Raw genomic sequence first — 13,727 nt, forward strand, 5'->3', positions numbered from 1 at the left:
AACAGCAATAGCATTTTTAGTATTTAGTTTTTCTTTGCGCTTTTTTTTTGTTATTTATATAACATTTTTGTACATTTCCAGTTCCAGTTGAGATGAAAGCAACAATTTGTGTGATTTGCATGTCAAGTACTTTTGTATTTTGTGAGAGCATATATTTTTTTGAAAATAATTGCTTACGTCTTTAGATACCCTACACTACAAAAAAAAAATTATATTTGCAATAATTTGTATTCGCTATTTATTGCAACAACAGGCAACCTAGTATAACGATTTTTAAAAATTTTGCGTCATCGTCTTTTTAAAAGAACACCAAAAATGGCAGTACAGTTTCTAAAATATAACATAGAGAACATTTTAGTCGATGTTGTCCAGATTTGAACCGTTAATTGTTGCTGTTGCGTTTTTTTCTAACTTTTCACAACCAGTGTTGCAAAACGTTTCTATAATATATCGTAATCACAAAAATTCCAATTGAATAAAATGTAAAACGACAACAATGACAGATTGCTTTGTAGTTAGGAAGTTAAATAGACATTAGGGTGAGAGGACAACAATTTAACATCTTCAGATATCAGATAATGAAATATATCAATTGTTTTCAAAAAAAAGGGCAGCCATTCTCCATTATAAAACGCCAAAAAAATTTAGATGATTGCTGTATCGACCGGTTACCTTCCAGCCTGAAGAGATTTCAACAAAATCGTCGGAAATGTGAGTCGATTTACACAAATACTTTATCCCAGATTTAATGAGTGGGGATACCGTGCGTTAAATTTTTGAATCAGCTTGCTTAGGCACTAAAGAAAATAACGCTTTTTTGACCATGTTTTGCAGGTCCTCGGCAGTCATATGTGGACTACAATAGTTGATTGCAGACTCCTACTGTTTTTGGTATAGATCGGCTAATATTTAGGGAATGAAATGGACCAAATACTTAAATGTTGTCCTTTTTTCTGGTCGCTCCAGAGACCGCAATTATGGCCCGAACATCGCGAAACTTTACATTGAGAAGGGGATCGGACCAAAGAATAAGCATGCTTGTTTTGATAAAGGTCGGTCATTATTTAGCAAGCCAAATATACCCTGACTTTTGTGTGCAAAATTACAAAATTAGATTTCTATGGTGTATATATTTACTCTGACGGTCATAGACCTGAGAAGCTGACAGTATATTTTTTGTGTTTTTTCGAGACGATATATAGGCCACAAGCCGAACATAACAAATAAAACACACGGTGAAAGGAATCTGGACAAGTAATTAGAAGGGCTGTACTGGATATTGGGAATATTCGGAAAATATGTCAGTGTAAGGAAGAGGTGCTGTTGATCTCTAATCGGTCAAGGGGGTGCAAATATCATGAAATATTGCCCAGGCTCGAAAAAAAAAACATCTGCACCGTATGGTCGGCCCCGTCTGACTTACTACTCCTCTCACTGGTTTATGTTAACATCTTTACAAAAACTACTAACTTTTACAATTCCTATTTTTTTAGGATGAAAATTATTCTTATATAAATTGTATAGAGGTGTATTTGGATAATATACTGTACACCCTATTACATAATCACAAAGTAATTCAAAATAAAGTATTTCAGTTCAACATTAAGTTTTGTATTGAAATTCCTCTTAACACGTCAACAATTTTGTAATATTACCAATTGCAAAAGTGGATGTTCTATTTGAAGGCTATGGCTATTTATATTGAAATTATAAAAAATACCTTGATGTAATTCATACAATTCTTATTGATCGAATACTTACTTCATAAATTGAAATGTAATAAAAAGTAGTTAGAAATAAAATTTGATTAAACAAATGTGAAGAGAATTACTTTATACTCAATGACATTTTTAATATAAAGGTACACAGTACGTTTTTCGTACGTTTTGTTAAATATTACTTGAGAAAAAAAGTGTCAACAAAAATTTGAGTCAACTCGTGAACATCTTCGTGCGATAATTTTTGACAACTTTCGACGTAGATTATCAGGACAAGAGTACATGGATGAACTTACATTTTTGTATGGCGATAAAGCACCATCCAAGAACACTGTGAAGGACCAATTTAATGAATTCAATCGTAGCCGATGATGGCACGAAGACGAATGTCGTGATGTCTAAAAACGCCCGTTATACCAAAAAACATTGATGTCGTGAGTGAAGTGATAAAGTAAGATGCTTGTACAAAAACGTGGTCGCAAAAAAAATTTGTGTTCTTAAATCGACAATGGCTTAAAAATGATCACTAATTGGTGAAAAGGAAAAATTCAAAAATATGATGGCGTGGAAGAATTTGGTAGCAGGTCACGAATCATGAATCTATGTATTTATTTAGTACTGTACATAAATTTACCCTCTTCTCTATATTGAAAAGCTCATAACTTTACCAACATTTTGATTTTACTTTTAATATGTTTCGTCCATAATCAGGTCTTCACATATGAAATCCAAATAATATATTTACTAGCTGCATATTAAATATCAGCTCTAAAACATTTTGTTGCCTGTGGGCAACATTGGGCCACAAAGGGTTGAATAATGTTAAGAATGGGAACAAACTGGAATCTGCCTTTTCATAAATTTAGGTATTTGAGGATTTTAGACATATTTTGAGGTTTTGAGATTTTCGGACAAATCTCTGTTAAATATTGGTAAAATTTGTATTTTGAGTCCAATTGGTTCCATATGAATTGGACCATATGATATTATACACAACTACAACGGAAGTATAACATTTTGCGGTTCTATATTATAAGCCTAGACCTATATTTCGCGATATGCATATTTACGCCATCAAATAAAAATGTAGTCACTTTAAGTTTTCTTTGGTCTATACAGCCGTTCTAAGCATTTGGTCAGATCTTCTTCTCCGTGTAAAATATGTGACGCTGTACAATTTATAATGACCTCTAGCGCGACTAGAAAATCTGACAAAAATAAAGTTTACGGTTCATTGTACCTCCTAAATATCACCGAATATTATAGGCGTCATCCTTCATCCTTCAAAACTTCATGTTAAATTTAAAAGCGATCAGCGCAACATTTTCGTCATGCTTATTCTTTGATCCGATCTCCTTCCCTATTTAAATTTCGTCATAATTGTGGCCTCTAATATTAACCGATCTTTACCAAAAACGGGTTCTGGCCAAGGAAGACCCCTATCCTTGGCCAGAAGCCGTCAAACACGTAAAACTTCGTGACGGTTGGTTCATAACTGTGACCTGTATCGTGTTTACAAATTATAATGGACGGACGGACACATATGTCTAGATCGACTCAGCTAATCGAGATATGACCGGTATGCTAAAAGGTGGGTCTGGGACCAATAGGACCAATGCACAAAGCTATAATACCATGACAACATAGTTGTGTAGGGTATAAAAATACAATACAGGGTATACAATACATCAGTGCCAACGTCATCAAAGGTGGTAGCACTTTAGTATTTCTAGTCTTCAGTAGTTTCCAAGATATCATTGGAAGACATTGTTTTACATAGGCTCGCTTCTATTTAGTATCCCACCCATTTTTGTTTTACATCAAAGGTTTTAATCACTCTCCTCAAACTCATTCGCTGCAGTATAGTTCACGTAAGATTGGAACTTTCATTTCTATTAAATGTCAGTATTGATATCGGCCCGGCCAAACTTTACGCCGTTTTCACTTGTAATCGATAATACCATCATTACAAACATTGCCATTTGTTGCACAAAAAATATTACCAAAATTAGAAACTATTAGAAATCGAAGTAAATATTGGATTTAATTCATGACATAATAATTTATTACATGTCTGCACATACAGACGCACACACTCACATACAATGTCACATGGTAGCAGCACATAAGAGAATACATTCCAACTGCGCTAAGCTTCCTCTAAAAAGGGACACATTTGTACTTTGTTGCTGGCAACAAGTTTATTGAACTGTTAATGACTTTTTATGTATAAATGTTATGGCCAAAGCCAGTAGTAGTATCCTTTTCCACTCCAGCCGGAGAGGACTACTCAATGTGTCAATAAAACAAAAATAATTGTTTTTATTTCCTCGATATGATGAGGACGATGATGATGATGCTGCTGCTGCCGCCGACGAAGATGATGATGTGGCCGACGATGATAATGGTGGTGGTGGTGGTGATGATGGTGGCACAGCGAATCGAATCGAAGAAGAAGAAAAAAACAAAATTATGGCTTGCCCACATGTTTTGAGTTCAATAAAATGTCGTCGGTCACAATAAATGTTCAAATTAATGTTGTCTCCAAGGCATGCTGTCAAGGACAAATGGCATGGCCATAACAATTTAAAGGTGATTTAAGGATGTCATAATTTAGTAGCCGGGAAATGAGGTTGTAAATCTTCATGAAGGAGCATAACATTTTTAATGTTATGAAAGTTTGTGTGTGTGGTGGAAGTTGGGCGGTGTGCTGGGAGATTTGGAAACACGTGGAATGAAAAAATATAGAGACATTGAGGTGAAACAAGGAAGATGTGTAGTAGATGTAAAGAAAATACTCTTCAAATATACCAAACTATTTCCATAGCATTTAAATACAGCTAATATTTAAAAATGTATAATTTTAAAGTTTTCTACTGAATATTTACTTTTTTGTAATAATAAATGAAGACTCCATGGAGTCCTGATTTAAATAATTTAATATTCCAACCAGTTTCATTCATTATTAGAAGTTAAAAATGTCTGTGCTGTGGTGTAGACCACTCTAAATGAATATTTTAATTCATGGTATGATGTCTTTTTCCTCCTTTTTTGTGGATTTTTAAAGATAACAATGCTCTTTGGACCAGAATATTGCCGGACATCATACAACAACACGTTCGCAGTAGTTAGTTGCAGTAGTAGTTAACATTCTGGGAAAGTTTTGGACATTTTATGCTCAAAACTATTCATGCATATTTTACACAATTTTTAACGTTGAACAGAAAAATGGTTCAGTTGTTAACAGGAAACGGAAACATGCATATGTGCGAGTTTCAGTTATAAATTAACGTTTTATTCATAAACTTTTAAAGCTTTTACACACGACGGCAACAACAACAGGAACACCAGGCAAAAAAGTGTTAATTTAATATTTCAAAGGAAGATAAAAAACTTTTCACAATTATATAATATTTGTTTTTTTTTTAAAGAGAAGACGGAAAATGAAATTTTCTGGAAATTAAAAAAAATATATTTTCTCTTACAAAACCAATTTCATAAATCTAAGGAGGGGGGAATGAAATATCAACATTTGCTGGTCGTCTGTAAAACTTCAAAAGCATTTCATTGCTTGACCACAGAGCCTGTAGCTTCTATTAGGGCAATTATTTTGTGGTTAATTTTGAAGATAATGAAACTTTGCGGTTTTTCCATTGATGCCGAAAAACAGAATTGTTTTCCAATTTTTGTTCATTTTCCTCCATATCTCCTTTGTCTGTCTACACATTTATCTGTTCGTCGTGTACGTCTGTTTTTTTCACTGACATTCATTTATGGCTTGTTTAGCCAATTTACCACACCAAAAGCCAAAATAATTGCAAAAGGCTTTTGGTGATGAAAGGATTTTCATTAAAATTAAATTATTTTGTAATTGAATTTGATGTTATTCAACAAAATATTTAGGTTATTCCAAAAATTATTATTCCAAGCAAACATTATTATTATTATTTTTAAGGGCATTTTTTCATTAGCTGAGTTATGTTAGCCACTACATTTTTATTTACCTCCCTCAAAGTTATGATTAATTGTGAGAATTGGAAAAATAAATGAGAAAACACTCGAAACAAAAATGTTGTAAATATAGGTCTTTTTAAAAAGCGCAAAATGCTTCGATTCAAGTTCAGGTTCAAAAATGAGCTATAACTGTTTAAGTTTAGTCCACAAATGATTCAACATTCCTTATATAATGTATACGTTTCGATCAATAAGTTGAACATCTGTGTGAAGGTGCCAGAAGAAGTTGCCCTATAGATAAAATCTTCGCATTTATTGTAGGTTTGGTAAACATATTACGGTTTGGATCAAATCGCACATATCGTTCGCTATAATGTAATTTAATTTTTCATCATCTTCAGACTTTATTTATCGGTTCATTTTTGGACTTAATTTGCGCTAATAGTGGGTACCAGAAGAAGAGGACCAATGTTTTTAATCTTTAATTTAAAGAAATCCATTATGTTTCGGCAGATGGGTGTACTAATAGATTTCTCGGAAAGAATCGATAAAATTTCAGATTTATGCTCGTTGGAACATTTCGTAACATCGCCCAGGAGCTTAAAATCGACCAGAAATGTTTTATACCATAGACAGACGACAGCCTTAATTTGCATTAAAAAGTTCTTAATTTGAATTAAAATTTACCCCTGACAGACGAGAGTTTCTGCATTTATGAACCAGTTTTTTGTTTCAAAACTATTGTTTGTCTGTGTGTAGGAAGAAAATATTGACATTTCTTTACAATATTTTTTAGGATTACATCTCTTTGAAATTGATACATGGCAGGAAGGAAAACTAACAGATATAATGAAGATAAAACAGCTCCAAATTTGAAGAAATGTTGAATTTTGCTTTTATTTTTAATTTTTATTTTCGTAAACGTAAACAAATTTGACAACAATCAATTTATTTTCTACAGCATTGCCATACTGAAATTGCTTAATTCAGTATAAATTCAGTTTGATTTTGTGCATTAACAACACATAAAAATTAGGATAATGTACAAGTTAATTTGAATTAAGGCTGTTAATGCAAATTAAGGCTGTCGTCTGTCTAGGCTATTAATTAATTTACAAAAAAAAAAAAAAAAAAAATAATAATAATAATAGATTTCTATTACCCCAACCTACATACCAAAATTTAAAAATGTTGACAATTTACGGGCAAGGTACCAGAATTCGATCTTTATCTATGTTTGGTAAGAAATAGTGCAATGTGCAAAGTGTGAAGAAAATCGGACACTCCAATAGCTGTGGCGGAGGTGCCGATGATTCCCATCTTCCGATTCAATGCGGACTTGATACATATATTACGATGTGCAAAGTTTGAATGAAATTAGAATTCTGTTCGATTCATATGGTATTTTCCGCGGAAAATTACCGATCGTCATATCACGATAGATAGGACTCATTTTCCACTCCTTCTGGTACCTTCCCCACCAATGGTCAACATTGTCTATATTTATAAATCCAATATCGTGCGAATGGAATGTCCTATTTAAACGAAACTTTGTACAAAGTATTATATTTACCAAGTCCAGATCAAGCACGAAGGTGGAACCTCTCTGCCTTCTCCTCAGGTACCTCCCTATAAAGGCTAAATATTATAAAACTTGTCAATTTTATTTGAAGTCATAGACTGAGGGTATAAACCTGCCGGTAACACCGACTGACACTTTTTTACTTGTTTTGTCACATTTTTAGTCGCTCTAGTAGCCATTATTATATGCAGGACATCACACATTTTAAACGATGAAGGGGATCTGACCAAATACTTGGAAAGGCTTTTAACATGATGAACGGTCAATATTCCGACGTTCAAATTAACCAAAACCTAAAGTGATAATTTTTTATGGCGTAAATATTCACCTCTGGAAAACAAGATTTGGAAAGTATGCAAGTGTTAGAAAGTGCAGCTGTTGACCTATAATCGGTCAAGACGGTGCAAATATTGCGAAATGTTGCCCAGGCTCAGAATATAAAATCGCAGAAAGTCATATGGTCTTCCCCGTCCGACTATTCTGCTCCGCTCACTGTTTTTATTTCCTTTTTCAAAATTGTATGGGGAAATGCATGAGTTATTGTTCGGAAGGTACCTAACTTTGTAAAGTTTAAACTGAGTGAGGGACGATCATTTCTAAAACGACTCCAATTAGTTGAAAATCGCCTTGGTTGACAATAAATTAGTTAAATTCATCACAATCTGTCTATTTAACAAAGTGCATCTACACAGAATATTTCTTGTGATGATTTCTACATACTGAGTACCCGATTTATAATTAAATTTGTTGGAAAATACGACAAGTGGTTTATATTATAAAGTGATGAGAGTTTTTTTTAACCCAAATCGAGTTCTATCGTTCGGAATTCCATAGAACAGCAGCATCATACTTCAATGTTTTTCAACTCAGGTCAAGAGAAAAGTCCGTGATGTGACACATAGATGTTACTTCTATGCTTTAAATATATGCTACTCTAGCGTACACTCATCCTTTCAATATTAAGTGTTTTATTTCAGGGCCTCTAATATTCATCCAAAACATCTGACAGTGCTATCAATATGTTACTTTCAGAGCAGGCTTTATTATTGAGGACTCTTGGTTTGATTTTATTGTTATATAATTTTTGATAATGATACGGTATATATATTCAGTTTCACTTACCTCTTTAAATATGACAAATTCTGCCCGATTTGAGGGACGCTGTAATTAGATAAATGTAAAATATATGCATCAAACAATAATCATAACACTCATTATATTCAAAAACTAAAACCATAAAAAACACAAACAGAATTCTCTCAAATTTAAATTGTATTTGTCCCCAAAATAATTCCATTTAAGTGAGTTTCAATTATCGTTAATCACTGAATACCATGTTCCAGATAATTTAATAGTGTACTTGTACCACGGATTTAATTTGTGTATATTTGTAACTCATATTGTGCAGCAGAAACAGAAGCAGTGGCAGCGCCCGAACACAAGCATGTGATTGTTATCCACAAAACGTTCACCAGTAATCAACGGAGGAAATAATTGCAATGATTACAGCCATTATCTAGCTCCAGTTCTGCTTGTCGTTGAGGCAAACCCTTTTTCTAATTCTAATTCAGTTATAAATAATTCACCAAAGTGAGCGTCAGATACAGTGAGACCACGAAGAGTAAAGCCAGCGAACGCGCAAATATCCAAGAAGAAACCACGACTGCACGATGCACAAGAGTTGTTAGACTTTGTGGGTGCGCTGGGAAGGGGACGGTGCTGCGGTGGCCACACGTGGCCATTTTACGTTTAGCAAAGTTATGCAGTTAACTTTTGTGTGGTCGAGAAGTGAATGGACACGAGGGCGGACGTGAATGTAATTTGCATTTTGTTAATGGTACGATTAGAATACAGAATACAACAATAAAGGGAACGAACGAAGCGACCGACCGTCTAACCGAACGAATGAATGGCGTTTGTTTTTCAAGTAGTGTGTGTGTGTGGGTGTTGTTGCTGAAACCCACACCCACCCTCACACTCTCACATTAACGGGGAAAAGGCAATCGCTTAAGCAAGCCAGCAAAAAGATAAAACAGATCTACATAAAGGAAATAGACACAAGTGCACGTAAACCACGTAACTATGCATAGCCGCTTAAAACTGTCATAGTTTTATCGCTGAAATAAAACTCGAGTCTATGTGTTCTGAATTTCGTAGAAAATTGTGTGTTATGATTTCATAGAAAATTATTTTGTAACTGGCACATGAACTGGATGAAGAAGGTGACAGTGGTTTTGGGTGCGTTGAAAATGTGAGTTCTTCGATCTTAATTAAATGTTTTTTTTGGAAAAGGGCTCAAATAGACAAAGTCTTCTTATGGCAAGACCAGCAGGACTTCCTATAGAAGAACATAATGTCATCTTATAGAACACCAGTAGGACTTCTTTAGAAAACAGGTAGAAGTTCGTATAGACGATCAGAAGGTATTCTTGTAGAAGACCAGAAGATCTTCTTGCAGAAGACCCGAATATATTTTTATAGAAAACTATATGGTCTTCTTTTAGAATACCAGAGGCCCTTCTTATAAAAGACCAGAAAGTCTTCTTATAGAAGAACAGAAAGTCTTTTTTTATAGAAGAACAGATGGTCTTCAGAAGGTCTTCTTATAAAACAGAAGGTTTTCTTGTAGAAGAATATAAGGTATTCTTATAGAAGATCAGAAAGTCTTCTTATAGAAGACCAGACTGTTTTTTATTGAATACCAGATGGTCCTTATATAGAAGATTAATAGAACTTCTTATAGAAGACCAGAGGTTCTTCTTATAAAAGATCAAAAAAAAAAATATAGAAGACCAGTGGGTTTTCTTATAGAAGACAAGAGGTCTTCTTTTAAAAGACCATGTGGTCTTCTTTTAGAAGACAAAGTGGTCTTCTTTTAGAAGACAAAGTGGTCTTCTTTTAGAAGACAAAGTGGTCTTCTTATAGAAAAACATGGAGTCTTTTTTATAGAAGAATATATGGTCTTCAGAAGATCTTCTTATAGAAGACCTGAAGGTATTTCTATAGAAGACCTGAAGGTCGGCTCACTCCAGAAAGTTTTTTGTAGAAGACCAGGTGTGGTTTTACAGAAGATTAATAGAACTTCTTATAGAAGACCAGAGGTTCTTTTTATAGAAGATCAGAAGGCCTTTTTATAGAAGGCAAGGGGGTCTTCTTATAGAAGACCAGTGGGTTTTCATACAGAATACAAGAGGGCTTCTTTTAAAAGACCAGGTGGTCTTCTTTTAGAAGAGAAAGTGGTCTTCTTCAGAATACCAGATTGTCTTCTTAAAGAAAGTATTCTTATAGGAAAACAGGGAGTCTTTTTATAAAAGAACATATGGTCTTCAGAAGATCTTCATATAGAAGACCTGATGGTATTCTTAAAGAAGACCTGAATAGAGACAGGAGTCATGCCTTATAAAACACCTCAAAATCTTCTTATAGAAGTCCAAACGTTCTCCATCGAAAAACAGAAGATGTGTCTATACAAAACCAGAAAGAATTCCTTTTTACAGAAATCAAGAAGAATTTCCTTTGTAGATAAAGCCAGCAGGCATTCTGATACAAATCTTCTTACGGAAGACAAATAGATGTTCTTATGGAAAATAAGTAGGTCTTTTTAATTAAAGCTCATAGACCAGGAGTTCTTCTTAGAAAAAATCAATAAAAATTAAGGTATTATTAATAAAAATATTAGATTGAAAAAATCACTGTTCCAATGAGTTTTGTCCCTGGCAGATAATACTCAAACATGACAACTTGATTTATTATGCAAGTAATTGTTCTGTCCCCATTTCCTTTTGACGTTCCTACGTTGATGTATATCCGGGTGTTTTAAGCTACCCTAGCTATCGACGGACAAGTAAACTGCCTGACCATAATAGCACATCCACACACACACATAGATAATACGCACACAGAAATATGCTTAGAATGTCTATATACGTATGTATGTCAGTACGAATATATCCCTACTACTAGATTAATCAATAACTGTTATAAATATATCTACAGACAGAGAAATGGATGGTAGTAGAAAAAACGAAGCCGAAAGATAGTAGCTGAAGGAAAACGATCTTATAAATAATTAAATTTCATACATCAATATTTGCTATATGTATATACTGAAGTGTAAAGGAACCGAAACAAAAAAAGGGCAACATCCAATATGTTACCATATGAAAAAAAACAATAACGATGAAATGTTAATAAGTCAATATTGAAGAGAGCAACGAAGAATGGAAAGCATAATGGAATGTCAATAACTTCATTCACTTTTTTAACGCATTTATTATGTAATGAGATATGAATAAAATTACACGAAGGTAAAATAGATTGCGAGTATAGGAAATAATGACATTTTCCGCTTTTGGGAAAGGACCTTGAACGATTTTTTCTTATGAAATTGAAAGTATAACCATTTCAGATATTAATATTATGAAGATAATGGGAAAAAATGGAGTATGTTGACGTTGACGGAAAATGGAGGAAAATGTAATAAACTTTAGTAGCGATCCAATGTAAAACATTGTAGAACGCCTGTAATAAAAAATCAGTATTAGTGAAATGCATTAGAATAAGGAAAGTCTTGATGGTGAGCTATGGTGCCGAAATAGGTCAATTTGATAGTAAAAACTAATCTGCAATATAATAATTTCTAAGGTATTTCACACAACACAAATAAATAGTCCGTTCTGCCAAATATTTGAGTGGTAGGTGCTTATACAATCTGTCATGAAAAATATATATCCTTTGGACCAGTTATAACGAATTGACAAAGCATAGTTAATATTGTGATTTTGTTTTGTTTTTAGGGACCTTAAGCAAATTTTTACAGACATCATAAAAATATTGTTAAACCAGGGACAGGGCCGACCATGCGATACCCTACACAACTTCCACGGAATGCTACCTTTCTGTGGATTTTATATTCCGAGCCTGGGCAATATAGAGGTCAACAGCACCTCTTCCTTACACTGACATATTTTCCGAATATTACTAATATTCAGTACAGTCCTTCTAATTGTCCATATTCCCTTCACGGTAGGTTGTGTTGTGATGTTCGGCTTATAATTGTGGCCTGTAGATCGACTCGAGTTTTCGGTCCACAAAATTATTACCTGATCATCATCGTTGTCATTGACCATAACTGGAACTTCATTGAACATTTCAAAGCGATCAGCACTATATTTCCGACCTCCAGTATGGTAATGTTTACTAAATAATATCTGAATACGTAAGCACCAGTAAATATTTACGTGTAACTCCCACATCCGAGTACATACGACAATACAATTGGCATCAATTGAAAGGTCAACCACTTCTCGGGCCTATGTTCTTCAGGGTTAAATATATACGCTACAGAATTAAAAATTTTGTAATTTTTCACACAAAATTCAGGGTCCATTTGACCTGCTAAATATTGGCCGATCTTCATCAGAACAGGCATGCTTATTTTTTGGCCCGATCTCCTTCTTCATGTCAAAATTCGCGATGTTTGGGCCATAATTGTGGTGGGTCTAGGACCAATATTTCGGGACGTTACAAACTTTTGGGGCTGAATAAAGCTATAAACCTGACAACATAGTTGTGTAGGGTATAAAATTGTTTTCAAAAAATATCATTTAAAAAAATTATTGTGGAGGTTCTTAGATTTGTTCGCTTTCGGGGAGCAGAGCTGAATGCTAACGGACGTGTTCATAGGTTGCGGATAGTGGGAAGCCCAAAATTCATTGGGTAAACATTCCCAAACAATCAGGAGGAGAGTCTCGGAGGAAATGACGCCCCTAAATAACCATCTCGCTACCTCTTGAACTGACCCCCTTAACCCCAGCGTTAGGGGGGTCATGCGACCTCACCGTTCTATGGTTTGCAGCCAGGGTCGCGACTGTATTAGAACGGAGTCTTGTTAATACCTGGGCAGCTCAACACGATTATTTAGGCTTAGTTGCCGACTCCTTGCCTCTAAAATATTTTCTATGGAGCCGAATCTGATGATACTTCAGGACAGATAGGTGCCTGTGTCGGCTGGGCATATCTCTGCGGCGATTGTGACCCCGAGAGCCAAATCTCGATTACAGCCCACAGCTGTGAAGAGAATGAGGTCCTCGGAAGAACAACAACCTGCTCCTAAGAGACCCACGTCAAACCAGCTGTCTCGAAGCAGGTAGACCAGGAACGTACAACTTCTAGCGACTCTGCTGCTCCACAGGAGGTACTGGATGATCTGCGGCATTATCAGTGAAGATAAATGGTTGCTAGTCGACAACTATTTGATGGACCTCTTCCTATCTGACGTAGTTGATCGACGGAACATACGGTTTGGCCAGATCACCTTATACAAAGGGGTCAAGGTTGTTAATTGTCGAACTAAGGAGTCTGCAGACTTCCAGCCGTAACGGTCCACGAGACACCAAGCGGAATGATAACCTCTTGGTGGATCTCACAACCTTTTAAGGGACTGGAGAACACACTACGGTTAGTTGAAAAGA

This window comes from Musca vetustissima, unplaced genomic scaffold (genome assembly GCF_032173495.1).
Source record: "Musca vetustissima isolate MV318-11 ecotype Yass unplaced genomic scaffold, APGP_CSIRO_Mvet_v1 utg6009, whole genome shotgun sequence".
Classification (NCBI taxonomy): Eukaryota; Metazoa; Arthropoda; class Insecta; order Diptera; family Muscidae; genus Musca; species Musca vetustissima.